Consider the following 17,053-nt stretch of genomic DNA (forward strand, 5'->3'; position numbering starts at 1 on the left):
CAAGGCATTCATGTCATTATTTTGAATAATTTTTGTTCAATACTGCAATATACTGGGTCATGTTTAAAACATATTCAGAAAAGTCTAAAGAGGGTTTGTTTTCTTCAAATAGCAACTGCTGTCCTCAGAAACCCTGCTGACTAACAGTATGTGTTAGATAGAGGGAGAGTAAATAGGTCCCAATTTGTACTAAATTGACTTTCTTCAGAAACACAGGAAAGTAGAATGACTCCTGACACATACTAAATTAGCAGAATCAGAGTTAGGAAACATGGGAGTAGCAGAACCGCAGAAGCAGTGCAAACCCACAAATCTATCACATGCCAAGTTAACCCTGTCTGGGACTCTGGGTTTCTCTATTGGGAATGTGGGGGACTGGAGATGTCTAAAAGAACAAAGGGGCAAGTTCCTGCCTTTATCCTTACTCCTGTGTTACATCAACACACATGCAAGAAATAATCAATTAGGTGTAGGCTGAAGATATACCACATATTAAGCTAGATACGAATTCCTTGACCAAACGTATTAGGGATTCAGGACTTAAAATGCACTGAAGGGGCAGTAACAGTAAAATTGTTGAACTTCGACTATTGTAAATATCAAAAGCAGGTTAAGGCAAGGTCAGAAAAAAAGCAGAGACAGGTTAAAATAGGGACTGTTTCTCTTAGTCACAGACTGTAAAGGAAAGGCTAAAAAACAATGCTATATGAAGCCTGTAGGGTGCCAAATATAATGAAAATCATGATTGTTTGGGACACAGAAAGCTATCAGTTCATAATATAATAATGACCGTTACTTAAAGTATACTAGACAAAGGCTTATTAGACTCCAGTATTTTATAGACACTGCCTTAATGACTTAACATAACTCAGCTTACTCACCTGACAAAAATTGAGCAATTAGTTCTTTGTACACAACTCTGAGAGAGTATTTTCATATAGACCAAAGCCTTATAGTGAATGAAGAGTTCCATTTTCAAATAATATAAATATCTAATTTATACTTAGCTTTCTCCCCAGCCCCTTGCCAAATTAAATGGTTATGTGTATACAATCAAGATTCTAAGAGCTCAATTAATGTAGTTATTAATAAGAAGTCTACTTTACAAGGCACTTTAAGGAATGTCTTCATAATCCACTGTCTAGGAAAAAGAAAGAATGTAAGCTCAATAAGGACCAAAAAAAAAAAAAAAAAAGAAGAAACATCATTAAAAGTTTATAGAGTAAGTGTAAGCGATATAAAAGTTATAAAGAGACAAAGAGATGCACTATTAGAATATTGATTCTTACTGGGCATGAATTGTTCTTTTAAAGCAGTGATCACTTATCACAAAGACTTTTGTCTTAAAATATATGTCTCCAGATGGGTTCACTTGCCTGGATTTTTTTTATCCTTAACCGTTGCAAAAGGAAGATGTTCATATGACATTGGTAACATGAGTAATGCTCTGTTACACGTAATATGTCCTTTAGAGCAGTCAGACGTACAAAAGAGCACTCACGTGTAGCACCTGTAGTTATGGCCATTCTAAAGGCGTCTAACGGGCTCATAGCATCTCTGTTTTCAGTAACTGCCATTACTCATGATTATGAAGTCAGATACTTGCAATAAATATGAGAAGAAATTATCCAGTATTCTATGCAAAACATTTGTATTACAAAATATATTAATTCTAATATATATTAATGTACTACTATTTTCATGCACAGAAGAAAAAAGAGACTGCTTAAATGCCTACATTATACCACCCCAAAATATGTTAAAGCTTTCCTGCTGACAAGCTAACCATATGTAGCCAGCATAAAGTAATTAATTCTCCTAGAAAAATATAACCTAGATTTGTATGAATAATGAGTGTATCTGGCACTAGGGACAGGTACCTTGAAAAGACAGAGTAAGTCTATGATGTAATGCAGAACAAAGTGCTACGAGTTCATGAAAATCCCTGACAAGGCAAAGTCAGGAAAGTAACCTAAAAACAAAGCTTTGAACGACACTTTAAAAAAAATTAGATGTCCTTTTCCTAATGTTCTTTCTTCTAAGTTTAGATAAATCAGTATTTGACTATTATTGAGTAAATGTATTTTAATGAACAAAATTATTGAGTGGGAAAGGAACTTGAAAGGTCACCTGGAGATGGTGCCTGTCTTTAGTTCACTATTTAGCCATATGATGACCCCTAGGCCAAATGGTTGCCCTTTTTATTTAACAACAAAATATCATTTAAGGTTAATGTTCCAAGATCTAAATCTTGGAATCTATGTTAATAACAGAAGGGTTATTTTTCTTTTTTTAAGGCAGAGTCTCACTCTGTCACCCAGGTCGGAGTGCAGTGGCACAATCTCCGCTCAGTGCAACCTCTGCCTCCCGGGATCAAGCAATTCTCCTTCCTCGGCCTCTTGAGTGGCTGGGATTACAGCCGTGACCCACCACGCCTGGCTAATTTTTTGTATTTTCAGTAGAGACAAGGTTTCACCATGTTGATCAGGCTGGTCTCTAACTTCTGACCTCAAGTGATCCGCCCACCTAGGTTTCCCAAAGTGCTGGGATTACAAGCATGAGCCACTGCACTCAGTCCTTTCCCTCATTATTTGATCAAACTATTTCTTCAGGTGGAATCAAATAAAAAAGGTTCAGAGGGGGGAAAATATATGCATATGTAAAAACCCTGACCAATGTTTCCCCATCTTCACCACTTCTCATATTCTATCAACATTGGGGATTTGCATTCTGTTTTCCTGCTAAGAAAACTAAACTTCTGACTTGTCTAAGACTAAGTGGAATGCAGAAATGGAGAACTATGATGCTCAAATAATATTCTGAAGGGCAACAGAAAGTCATTTTTAAAAATGAGAAGAAGGAAAGGGTAAAAAATCTATAAACATAAAATGTAAGCTAGTTAATAATTAGAATGTTAGAAGAAATTAGAATTTCATTTTTACAATTATCCTTTAAATCTATTGTTATGAAGTCTTAGCAATACAAATTCACGAAACTCAAATCTATGACAATAGTGAGATGTAATCTGAAGATCAATCCAAAAAAGTAAAAATACATTGATTTCACTCCTGTTTTTCTTGAAGGCAGGGAGCAGTACTCCTGTAACCTCCCCACCCACAGATGTCACATGTCAGAATGAAGAGATCTTAAAAGCAATGACTGGTAAAAATGAAGAAGCAATATCCAGAACCCTAAGGGTAATTTTATTTCAAAATTTTGTTTGTTGGCAATATATGTTGTTGGAGAGGGAACAACGTAAAAAGACCTTTAGAAAAATCAATGAACCAACAAGTATTGAATGGGCCCCATTCAGTGCTGTGAGGGGCACAGGAGCCATAGTAGCTGCCCCTGCAGCCCTTATCATTGAATTCTTTCTGCCTGTCTTAAGGAGCAGAAAATTGGAAAGGTTCCCAGGAAGACGTAATCTCTCGTAATCTCATTATGGTTATATTTTTCACATATAATTTTAATTTTATCCATTATTCTATAAGGAAAAAGAATCATTTTTACAACAACTTTGTTTAACACCATATCTAGTTTTCTTTACACATTTTCTTTTATAAATATAGGTTGTCTGATTTTTTTCCCCCTGTCCTACTATGCAGACTTACACCGCACCCCTCAAAAGGATTTATTTTTTATTCTTTTTTATTCTTCCCTGAAGTCATTATGAAACTAACTGTTCACTTAACTTTCTAATAGTACAATAACCTGCTGACTGGGAATTTACTGGCCTCAGTCTTAATTTATAATACTCTAAAAGCATTAGTTCATATACTTGGTAGATATCACATTATAAGGAATAATAGAAAAGCATTTCAGGAAGGTGAAATGACTCTTTCAAGTCACCTGGCGAGTAGGACCCAGGCCTAGAGCTAACTTGCTGCTAATCAACTGTCCTTAGCACTCAGAGCATCACAATGTGGGAATTAATAACTACAATTTACAAATCATCTGGAACTCAAACTTCCTCTCTTATGTTTTCTTGTAAGAATGAACTTTAATTTCTTCACAGTAGTTATCAAGTAACACACTACAGAAAATGACCCTGCAATGAGCTCTGCCTGCCACCTGTACTATCTCAATATTTCTTACCTTTCTCCTTAGTATACCCAACTACCTCCTATTGTGCTGAATCTTTAATACTTTTTCAGATCTACTTTTGTTGTCCCTCCACATCAGGGATCCCACACCAGTAACTGTTAGGAAACAGGCTGCACAGCAGGAGGTGAGCAGCTGGCCTGAGCAAGCAGGAGCAGGTGAAGCTTCATCTGTATTTATAGCTGCTCCCTATTTCTTGCATTACCACCTGAGCTCGATCTCCTGTGAGATCAGTAGTGACATTAGATTCTCACAGGAGCGAGAACCCTATTGTGAACTGCACACACAAAAGATCTAGGTTGCATGCTCCTTATGAGAATCTAATGCCTGATGATCTGTCACTGTCTCCCATCACCCCCAGATGGGTCCATTTAGTTGCAGGAAAACAAGCTCAGGGCACCCACTGATTCTACATTATGGTGAGTTGTAAAATTATTTCATTATATAGTATAATATAATAATAGAAATAAAATGCACAATAAATGTAATGTGGTTGAATCATCTCAAAATCATCCCCCTGCCATCTGTGGAAAAAGTGTCTTCCATGAAACCATTTACTGGTGCCAAAACGGTTGGGGACTGCTGCTCCACACTACACTCTCCACTCATACTCTCCTATTAGCTAATTCTTCAGTTCTCTATGGGAGAGGTATAATAAGCAAGAAGAATGTGAAAAAACAAATGCATTTTTATGAAAGACAAGAGAAAGTAGTGTGATCTAATACTTACATCACAGAGAATTAAGACACTAGGGAAATAATTTTTGAACTTGATTTTTCTAATGATATAAAAAATATCTTTCATTGTTAACAGACCAATATGTTCATGATCTCCAGAATTCTCAGAAAAAAACACAAGTTCATTTCACTTGGAGAAAGGCTTAAAAAAAAAAAAAAAAAAAAAAGCTATTCAAGTGACTTATGCTTGAGGTAATACTCAGAATATCAAAAATGTTTTTAAAATAAATGTACTCATGATATTAAAGCTGCTACGCTAAAGTTATTTAAGAAAACTACACAAAAACAAAGTACATATGGTATAATTTTTACATATTTCATAGGAGAAAGGTAAAGCCAAGGCTTGTACAAAAATATTAAAAGGCTAAAATGTATATTCCTCCACTTAGTCAAGAAATAAACAATCGGCTATAGACATCACAGATTGTTGCACCTTTGTTTATAAATCCCTATCAATTCTGGGTCACTAAGGATTTCACAGGAGGGCCAAATGAGTTTTGAAGATTCTCAGGATCATCAACTAGTAAAGCTATGAATGGTAAAGCTAAAGAACAAAGAGACTTCCTATTTAATTTGGCAATCTGAGCACACAGTCTTAACACATAAGTTCCATATCTCTTGAATTAAAAAGCTGGCATAAACCCCAGAATCATATTAGTGTCTTAAATTCATTCATGCCCGCTTCCAGACAATCCCCATCCCATCATAGAAAACCAGTGTTTTTTCAATCACTATAGCTTAGTTTTACCTGTTCTTGAAATTTATATTAATGAAACTATACGGTAAACAGTTTATATAGCTGGCTTCTTTCACTCAAAAAAAATTGACTTTGAGATTTATACACATGTATAATTCGGTACTTTGCTCCCTTTTATTAACAGATTTCCATGCAAGAACATACCAAAATTTGTGTATCTACTTTCCTGCTGATGGACTTCCCCCTACCCCACCCCAGTTTGGAGCTATGTAGTGGGTTGAGTTGAACAGAGACCCACAAAAGGTATGTCTAAATCCTAACCACTAAACATATTTGGAAACAGTTTTAGCACACGTAATTAAATTAAGAATCTCAAGATGAAATTATTCTGGATTTAGGGTGAGCCCTAGACTGGAGTGATGCATCTACCCAGAAACGCCAAGGATTGCGCATGGCTTAATGAAGCTAGCAGAGAGGAATGGACCAGATTCTCACTCAGAGCCTCTGGAAGAAAGGAACCCTGCTAACACCTTCATTTATGATTTCTGGACCCCAGAAATGTGAAAGCATAAATCTCCGTTGTTTTAAGCCACTAAGATCATAGACATTTGTGGGGGCAGCCCTAAGAAACTAACACAGGCTATTATTAATACTTTTGTATGAGTGTTTTCATTTCTATTAAATTAGTAAAAAATATAGTACAAATGTATACCTAACCTAAAACATTGCCAAACTGTTTTTACAAAGTAGATTAAATGATTCTATATTCCCTTCACAAATTTACGTTTTATTCTAGCTATCTTTTTTCTTTTCATGTATAGGTCCGTACTCCATTCCTCTAATTATTCAGTGAGGTCTGATGCAGGAGTTGAGATACATTTTGGTCCCTAAGATGTATAGACTTTACAAAATCATTTGATACAAAGAACATCACTGAACATCAAATGATGGTATGTTTGTGGGTCTGTTTCTAACCTTCTAGAAAGCTTATTTCTATATCCTTAAGCAAAACTTTTATCTTGATGCTGTATCAGTAGTTTAGGTCCACCAAGACTGTTCTTCTTTAAAATTGGTTTTCTACATTCTATGTCCTTTGCATGCCATATGAGTTTTAGAAACCATTTGTCAATTTCTATAATAAAACCTGCTGGGATTTTGATTGGGAATGTGTGACATTCCTAGGTCATGTGTGGGAGAAACGATATCTTAACAATACCAACTCTTCCAGTCTATAAGCATAATATGTATCACCATTTCTTTACAACTTCTTTAATTTTTCTCAGCAATATCTTACAGTTTTCAGTGGAAAATCTGCACATATTTAGTGAAATGTATCCCAAGGTATTTTTAGTTTTTTTATGACATTGTCAATAATACTGTTTTAATTCATTGAAATTTTTGCTGTTTCTAGAAAAAAATAACTATTTTTGGTACGTTGACTGTACTCTATGACCTGCTGAATTCACATGGACAATTAGGTCAGCTGACAAAAAGAAAAAGATGGTATACTTTCTTTCTTCTCATATACTCATCTTTTATGTCTTCTTGTTACACAGATTAGTACATTATAATGCTGAAAGGAAGTAATGCAAATAGACACTTTTACCAGGTTCTCTACCATAAAAGACAAGGTATCTAATCATCCACCATTAAGTTGAGTATAACTCCAGGTTTTTCATGGACATCCTTTATCAAAATGAGGAAGTTTGCTTCTATTTCTAGTTTGCTGAGTGTTTTTTCATAAAAAAATGACTGAATTCTGTCAAATGCTTCTTATTTTGCACGTATTTAGGTGATTATGATTTTTCTCATAATCACCTGGTTTTTTTAATCTGATAATACGGCTAACTAATTAATTTTGAAATATAAAACCAACCTTGCATTCCTGGGATTAATTCCATGTGGCCATAACACACTCTCCTTACTAAGTTCAGCAATGTTTGATACAGAAATATTTTGTTGACAACTTTTGCATCTATGTTCATATATGATATGAGTTTCTAATTTTGCTGTACTAGATTCCCTTCTTTGATTCCTGATACCAGTAATTTGAGAATTTGGTTCTTTTTCAGTGCTTCATTTTCATTTGGCTCAAAATAATTCTTTCTTTGGCCCACCAGTAATTTTAAATTATGTTATGCAATTTTTAGACTGTGGTAGATGTTCTATTATTGTTGTTGTCTAACTTAATTCTGTTATAGAGAGAAAACATATCTTGCAAGATATCTATATTTTGAAAATTACTGAGGCTTATTTTATATTCCCATATGGTCCACCTTGGTAAACATTTGACATGCGTTTAAAAATAATGTGTATTTTGCAGTTGTTGTAGATAGTGTTCTATAAATATCAGAACAAGTTCGATGATAGAAGTATCTTGATTTTCCAAGTATTTTACTGATTTTTTGTTATACTTTTTCTAGAATTTATTCAAAGACAAGTGTTAAAGTCTCATTATGAGTGAGAATTTGTATATTTTTCCATTTATTTCTGCCAGGTTTTGCTTCATAAATTCTGATGCTCAATTTTTAGGCATACATATTTAAGATGATTATCTCTTCCTGGCAAGTTATTATTTTTGTTATTGTATACTGATACTTTATTTCTTATAATATAGTTTGCCTTGAAAGATACCTTCTTAGAAACACACATACCCATGATACTTTTCATGTGCTTATTTTATTACTATTTGTTTTCCATGTGTCCTTTCTGCTTTTTTCCCCACTGATATGGTTTGAGTGTTTGTGTCCCATTAAACATAAATGTTGAAAACCTACTCACCAGTGTGACAGGATTATGACATGGGGCCTTTGGGGGTGATTGGATCATGAGGGCAGAGTCCTCATGAATAGGATTAGCACCCTCATAAAAGAGGGTACAGAGAGCTGCCTTGTCCCTCCACCATCTGAGAACACAGATAGAAGGCAATATATATGAATCAGAAATCAGTGGTCCCTCACCAAACATGGAGTCTACCAGCACCCTGATCATGGAAGTCCTGGCTTCCAGAACTGTGAGAAATAAATTTCAGTTGTTTATAATCCATTCAGTTTATAGTATTTTGTTACAGCAGCTAAAATAGACCAAGACAACCTCTTTTATCCCTTTTCTGCTTTGTGTTAGTCAAGCAATTTTTAGTATTCTATTTCGTCTACTGGCTTAACTATACCTCTTTTTATATTTTCTCTGGTTTGTCTAGGATTAATATATCTTAATGTATCAATCTAATTAGAATTACTATTAAGTCAGAATTGTACCTCTTGATATTTCTCATTTTCTACCTTACCCTTCCAGATTTCATATTTCACCCTTTCTGCACAATTCTATTTGTTCTATACCATCGTTTGTGCAATTATATCATATATTTTACACTATGTACATTATAAACCCTGTTTGCAGTATATTTTTTATTACAAATTTTCTTTCAAAAAAATCATAAGAAAAAAGGTTTCATTTACTATTTTCAGGTACTCTTCATTACTTTTTGTAGATCTGAGTTTCCATCTGGCATATTTCCCTGTTACCTGAAGGACAACCTTTAGCATTGTAGGGTAGGTATGACTGTCACAAACTCTTTCAGATTTTATAATACTGAAAATGTCTTCAAGTCACCTTCTGTTTTTTAAAGATATCCATAAAGATAGAGAAGTCCGAGTTTACAGGATATTTTTTAACACCTTTCTGTTGAGCTTCTTGCATTTTAAACACTCTTCTGTTACTTCTGCTGTCTATCACTTCTGTGAAGCCAGCAAAATCTTTTATCTTTGTTTTCCTACATGTACTGTGCCTTTTATCTTTTTCCTCCCCTCAAGATACTTTTATCACTTTCTTTTTCTTTGGTTTTCAGCAATTTTACTAGGCTATGCTATGATATCTTTTTTCTCTTTATATTAATCCTGGTTGGGATCTGCTGAGCCTCTTAAACCCTGTTTATGTTTTTCACTGAATGAGACTTTTTTGGCCATTATTTCTTCAAATATTTTGTCAGCCACAATCTCACTCTTTTCTCCTTTGGGGACTCCAATTACAGGTATTCTAGACTGAATGATATCTACCCAATAATACCTGTTATTTATTATTTTATTCAGTCTTCCTTCCTACATAACTAAGAGAAACTAATCACTACAAAACTGCCTTCAAATTTCACTGACTCCTCTGCCTTCTCCAATATACTATTAAACCCACACACTAAAACTTTTAATTTAGTTATTGAGTTTTTCAAGAATTTCTACATAGCAATTTTTCTGAAAGTTTTCATTTCCCTGCAAATATTCCTAATTATGACCATGTTTTTCTTTAATTCTTTGAAGATCATTTGCTTTAGTTCTTTGAACATATTTATAGTATCCATATTTTGTCTTTGCAAGTGAAATCCAAAACCTGGGCCATTTTGGACTTTTTTTTTTCTTGACAATACATCCCATTTTATTATTCTTTAATTTTTATTCAATATTGCATTCAATATTGAATACTTACTTACATATAACCACTCTCAGTTCTGTAATACTGAAACTTTGAAAACTATTTGTTCTTATTTTAGCCATCAAATCAATCACTGGGTGATCACCTTAAGTTGTACAGTTCACTATAAACTTTGTTAGTGTAGCTCTGTGGAAAGTAAGATTTGTTTTCTTAGCCCCTCTTAGTGAAACTCAATCGCCAAACTGTTTTCCCTGGGGAGTTCATCAAGATATGATGTAGGTTTTATTAGTGTGGCTCTAGAGTAGGTCTTTCTTTAGGATGTGGCCCTACTTCCTAAAGCACCAGCTTTTCCTTATTTGACTGAATGCCAAATATGCTAGTGAAGTTTTAAGGTGATCTCTGTAATTTGGCAGAGCCAGAAGTCCAAAGCTGAACCTCTAGTATCTCTGTTCCACTCTCACCCTGTAGCAGCTGCTATCTGACTAGTCTTGCTCAGTGTATGAACACTCCAGCTCCCAGCACAGACACAAGGGAGATACCCACATGGACTACTGGAGTTTCTTTCTGCACAATTCCTTCTCCTTACTGCTCTGCCTTGTAGATACCAGCTGTTTCACTGCCATAAATTCTGATCTTTGCCTCCTCAGCTCAGAGAACTATATTCTCTGCTAGAACTCAAATCTCTGAGATCTAACTGGAAAACTGTCACCAAGCTATAGGCTGAGTATTCACGAAACTTGTAAGTTTCTGTTCTCTCAAGAACTGCAGCTTTTCTCTACTGCTTGTCCACTGTCTGAAAACGGTTGACCTGAATATTTTGTCCAGTTTTATCATTGTTAGCAGTTTATATATGTTTTTTTATATGTATTCCTAAGCATTTTTAAAGTTTTCTGATGTTGATGTCAACATAATTTTTTTACAACTTTTTACTATAATTTCAGTTTTTAAAATACAAAAAAAATCGTGTACCCAAATTAAACATGCTGTCCACATATTGCTCCACTTAATTTATCATATTCTTTCTCTCTCTTCCTCTCCACATATATACATATATATATGTATGTATGTATGTATGTATAAGGTGCTCTCCACAAGTTTTTCCAATGTTAAATTACTATTTATTTCCTTTATAATTAATAATTTATGGAAGCTGCGTTGAGGCTATGTAAATAGTATGTATATAACCTGTTTTCACCAAATTTTCACATTTGTATCAACAGAGATAGCATACTAACTAGAAAAATACAGAATCTACTCAACTTTATTAAAACTGAACTTTATGGACCCTTTCAGAAACAACAGTACCTTCAAGAGCATGACATAAAAGTGCAAATGAACCAGAATATATCTACAATAATTACCCTTTAAGCCACAACTGCAACAAAATTGCCTAACTCTTCAGTAATTTAGTTCCATAAGTCCAGCCTCCCCTTTTCCATTATGTTTCCAAAATAGTCTTACAAGAGTATAGGTAAAGCAAATCTCAAACCTCATAATGAGATTTGAAGAGTACAGAAAAATGATTCTTAGGCACTAGATGAAAGTCACATCTAAAAGCAACCTTAAAACAATGTTGTTTGCAAAGTGATGAATCATAAGAGACCTTTTTGCTTATAACTACAAAATGCTTTAGGCTGTATTTCAAATGAATGATGCATGGCTAGTATTTAGTATGTGACTATAATGATGTTTTGCTTTGTTTTTCCAAATGAAAGAAATTAAGCAGATTGTGCCATAAAATTTCAACACTACATAGATGGTCTAACTAGAAAGCATCATGTTTCCATATCCAAAAAAAAATAAAAATTATCATCAAAAAAATAAAAACAATCCACAATTCTATGATGAAATAAAATGTCCCCACTTTTTAGCAGGAATTTAGTGGTGCAGTGGGGATTTTAGATTTTAAATCACAAATTAGAAAAAGCAGAAACTAAGAAAAGTTCCCAAGACATACTTTGAATTAGCCATCAATTCAAGTTCCTGCTTAAATATTCTAGGTAATTTTTTACCTCAAAGTTAATCTTCAGCCATTAAAAATAAATTGTGAAAGCACTGAAACACAGAAACCACTGCTCAAAGCAACTTTAAGTACAGTAGGCACCTACAGCAAACGGAAACACAAGAGTGAGTGCCACCATAAGAAATGAAGCATGGCCTTAGTGTCAAAAAAACCATGGTTCATAGCTGAGCTGTAATAGTTACCGGTTGAGAACACAGGTTAAAAAGTTGCCTCATCTATGTAATGGTAATGCCTGTTTCCGGGGTTATATGAAAATGAGATTTAACTTTACTCATTCATTTGTGTATCAAATATTTATTGAACCCTTATTTATGTGTCAAACACTGATTTAGGCCCTGAAGATTCATATTAAACAAACAAACAAGCAACAACAACAAAAAAACAAGAACCTGGTACACATGGAATATACCATAAGCAAGCAGAGGGAGAAGGGGAGAAAAAGAGAGAGAAAAACCACAAACAAATCAGATCATTTTAAACAAAAATAAATACTATAAATAAATGACAAATAGGGTAACATAGATAGAGAATGATGGGTGCAGCATCTTTATAATGAAAACTTCTATAAGGAAGTGGCATTTGGGCCCTAGAGGAAACAGCAAGAAGAAACCTAAAACAAGAACAAGAAAATGTACATAGCTGAAACAGTGGAAAAGGACAAGGGTAGTAAAAGTTGGGATTACAGAAACAGAGACTACATTATCTTAGAAATTATCATGAAACTGGAAACCATTAGAAGGGTCAAAGAAAAAAACTGAAAGAATTCATTGGCACTAAAAGAAATGTTAAAGGCATTTCTTCAGGAAGAAAGGAAGTGATTTAGGATAGAAGTCTAGATTTATACAATGATATGAATAACACTGGAAATGGCATATAGGTAAGTAGATATAAAAGACTTTTTTTTAAAAATAAAAAGACTTAAAATTTCTTTCAAAAATAAATACTCCAAGTCCTAAAGCACCAATAATATAGCAAAACAAAGAATAAGAGTGAATAAGTCAAAAAAGATAACATAGACTCATTAAAAATGCTCAATCCAAAAGAAAGTAGAAAAACAGTAGCAAAGAATAGATGAGATAAATAGAAAAGAAATAGTAAGATGCTAGATTTAAACCCTGCCATATGAATAACCAGATTAAATTAAAATGGTCTAAACATTTCAATTAAAAGGCAGAAATGGTCAGATTGAATTAAAAAGCAAAACTCAATAGACTGTCTATAAAAACTGTAGGTTAAAAGGAAAAGGACTGAAAAAGACATAGCATGCTATCAGTAATCAAAATAAAGCTGAAGTGGCTATATTAAGATAACACAAAGTAAGTTTCAGAAACCATTAGAGTATTTGAAGCTTGTGAATGACATAAAATCTCATTTAATTTTATAACAAGAGTCAGTAGCTGCTATGTGAAAACAGTATATTCAAAACATGAAGCACAGGTCCTGAAACACAGTAAATAATAAATGGCAAATACAAAAATACATATGGCATGATGAACCGCCATAGCATCATCAACTCTAACATTACATCTTTTCTCAACAATATTGTTCTAAGATTAATAACCAGATTTTATTCTACTTTAAATTTGGCTTTCCATTGCCATTTCATTAACATTTATGAAACAAACACACTATAAGCATGGCAACCCCTGCCGTACTTTCAGAATTTTATTTAACAAAAGAGGGATTATGAGAATTCATTAAAATACTACAAATGTGATACTTACATTCTACAGTCACTTGGCTAAATCCTCTGAACTTGCAAGTGGTTAATTAACTACATGTTCAAGATTGATCATGGACCAGGTAAAGGTCAGTTAGTCACAGAGTAAAAGGGAAAGCTGGAGCTGGGGAGGTAGGATCCAAACAAAAAACAATGCAGTCAGATCCCTGAATGCAATTCCAGCCAGCTAATGGTTTTATATCTATCTTTAAAAGCGGACATCACTAGTAGACATTCAAATTTTTGATGGTCTTTTAGGGAGGCAGGGTCAGGGGTAGAGATACACACAGTGTGACACAGGAAAAGCCCTCTATGTTGCAGATTAGTTTATTAAAAAATAATGAACAAGAGAATCTTTTTCTATGATATTTGCTAACCAGCTCATATTTTGAACAATAACTCTGCCCACATACTCTTAAATTACTAATTCCTTGCCTTTTTAATCTATGCGACTTTACAAATTCTTGTTTTTCACTGATGCCAGAATACTAATAACTAAAGTATTTCTCTATATTCCAAACATAAACCCATTAAGAACTACAGCTTTCTGTGTTAGTATTGATTGCATGCAGTTTTTATTCTTTGTTTCCATGTTAGGACAAGTGAAATTCATTCAGGGACTTCTAAAAATAAATTGGTGGCCTTTCAATAATTCATCTGGTATTTGGGTTATGCTTTACTTCAAGCCTTTGATTTGGTGGGTGCATTTTGGGAGCATTCAGATCAAATCACTGTGATACATTTTTTTTTTCCAGGCAACTCCTCTGCCCTTCAGTAATAAAGTATGCCCGTTGTTATTGTCTGAGGATGTCAGAAGGGCCAGGTCTGTGATCTGCAATTTAAGCAGACTGGGAGATACTAAAATGTGGGAAGACAAAGGAAAACCTATTGAAGATGAGACATCAGGTGGCATTCAGGTGATGGACATAATAAAGGATAAGGCTATAATTAAGACTCGTGGGCATAAAAAAATAGGCAGAAACCTGCATGTTAGGAAGTACAGGTTGAGGAAACAGTGGTCTCTTAACTGCTACGAGAGATCATCAGTGAGGCCAGCAGTCAAAATCACGGATAATTCCAAAGGAAGTGGTAATAAGAATTCAGTAAGAAGTAAGGAGCTAACCATAGCAGACACAGTCCCTCCCAAGGGAAAAAAAAAAGAGAGAGAGAGAAGAAAAGAAGCCCCCCCGACCCACCCGAAAGCACATAAAGTAATAGAATAATAGAACAGACAATTGAGCAGTAAAGAACTCCTGTAAATGAACTGCAAATCTGAACTGCTAACTGAACTCGTTCTCTCTTAATTACATTAAAAATATAAAATGCTTTTGGGAATTCTGGGTCAGAACTTAGGAAAAACAAATACAGTGTCAAGGAAACTTATAATAATATAAAGCTGCTGGAACCTTAAATCTTTTCAGAACACACTAGCATTCAAGTGATCAGAATGATTTAGGCACTTTACTGTGGCTAGTGATTCCAAGGGGAGCTACTTAAAAAGGAAACATTGATAAAATAGGGTAGAAAGACTCCATCTGTCCACAACATAAAACTTCAGTAACACCACATAGTTTACTATAAGAAGATGACACATAATGCTACAAGGAACAAAATATTGACAGAATAAAAACTGACCTAATGACAATTTCAGCATAAAGCCACAAACTGAGAACCCTTAAACAAATTAAAATTTATATTACTAAGTATTGACTATTTAATGCATAAATGTAAGTCAATATACTGTAAGTGGGACAGTATAAATACAAAAAAAGGATTTTCCTAACATATAACAATTTTAACAAATTCCTAGATTTTCCCTGCAGAAGGAATTTGGACAAACATAGTAAGTCAAATGATTTGGTAGTGGTGATGCTGGTGGCATATAAGTTAGTGCTAGTGTTTCACTAAACGGGAAAAAATCACTTTGGCTATTTGGTATCTGCTCTTCTAAATAACTGTAATATCTGGACATGGATATAAAATTGGCATCCTTGGAAAACAAAGAAAAATAGCAGTAATGGAAAATAGCAGACTTGCAGGATAGGAAACTTGACCCAATGTTAAAGGAAAAAAAACAAAACAAAACGACAAAACACATTTATCTTGTAGAAAGAGCCAAGTCTGGTATGGAAGACAAGGACGTCTAATGATGCGTATAATTTAATACAAAATAAAAATATAAGAAAAGCAAAAAAGGGAAGAAAAATCAACTCAGACAAAGATTATAATTAACCAAATACACATGGGGCCAAAACACCACCACCCTTTGTCCCAGTAGCCACAACGTGAACGAAGTTAAATAAAACTTCTAAAAGTTGATTCTGAGTATCTCAGAGAAATTTTCAAGTGCTTGGCCTTGGAGTGCCAGTTTCCTTGTTAAGCTGGGGACAGAAAATGGAGAAAGTCAGTGGTCAGGGAAGAGAAGTCGGTGGTCAGGCCACAAGAATAATGAGCCAGACGAGGTAGTCGACATTCTAGAAGTGTACACACTCACTGGGCTCTTTAAGGATGGGCAGGGCATTCCTCTCCCATTTGGGTCTTTTATTTCTGAAGACAGAAAATAGGGACAAGACCAATCCTAAACAAAAACATAAGTAAGTTAAACTCTATTTTTAAAAACCTTTCCCTTTGCATTCATTTACCTTTTTCCCACCTCCTGTGTACCTAATCCTTTACCAAATATATCAAGAACTCTGCGCCTAAAAAAACCACAGTGTGGTAGAAGCAAAATGAAATATGGAAATGTAAGTTTAGAAATCCTCAGTTTCAATTTTTCTCTTTTGCTTATGGCATGTGGAGGGAGTTTTGGATAAGTAGTGTATTCTATATGAGTTTCTGTTCCTGTAACCCTGAGGAGCTATTATAAAGAATATATAATATACATGTATATAAGCATACTTTGTGAACTAAATCACTAAATAAACTTCATATAACTGCTATGTAATTTCTTGTCTGCTCTATAGTGGCTCATTTGATGCGATATTATGCCATTAACCTGAAACTCCAAAATTGACCTCTCTCCCCACTCCCTTTATCCAAACCATCATCTTTTGAGTATCATAAGTCACAGATACCATATTTTAAAAATTAATCAGACTAAAGGAATGTAGAGTAAGATTTTAATCTCCTCTAGGTATCCTAAAGCATTATATAAATTACAAACAGAAGGCTGACCTGATGTTTTATAGTATCTCAGATAGTTACATGAACTGCAGTATTTTTGGTGGGGGAGGAAGGGTCGGGGAGGAGGGCAGTCCTTGAACATACTTCCATAACGACTACTAGTCTGTTATTATATACAACTCATTGATTTTAATTTCAGGGGATTCTGAGAAATCCAGGATACCTAGTCA

At 34.3% G+C, this 17,053-nt stretch overlaps 1 protein-coding gene and 1 long non-coding RNA gene across 3 annotated transcripts in view; one reads left to right on the plus strand and one right to left on the minus strand.

Annotated features, from left to right (window-relative positions):
• DIAPH3 (diaphanous related formin 3) overlaps window positions 1-17,053 on the minus strand; it is a 496,891-nt gene that overhangs the window by 207,294 nt on the left and 272,544 nt on the right. The gene's annotated exons all lie outside the window — the stretch shown is intronic.
• Window positions 3,106-6,021, plus strand: LOC126940563 (uncharacterized). Its single transcript, XR_007720805.1, has 3 exons — window positions 3,106-3,197; window positions 5,720-5,838; window positions 5,934-6,021. It is a non-coding gene; the product is annotated as an uncharacterized LOC126940563 (long non-coding RNA).

This window comes from Macaca thibetana, chromosome 17 (genome assembly GCF_024542745.1).
Source record: "Macaca thibetana thibetana isolate TM-01 chromosome 17, ASM2454274v1, whole genome shotgun sequence".
In the NCBI taxonomy this organism is placed as follows: domain Eukaryota; kingdom Metazoa; phylum Chordata; class Mammalia; order Primates; family Cercopithecidae; genus Macaca; species Macaca thibetana.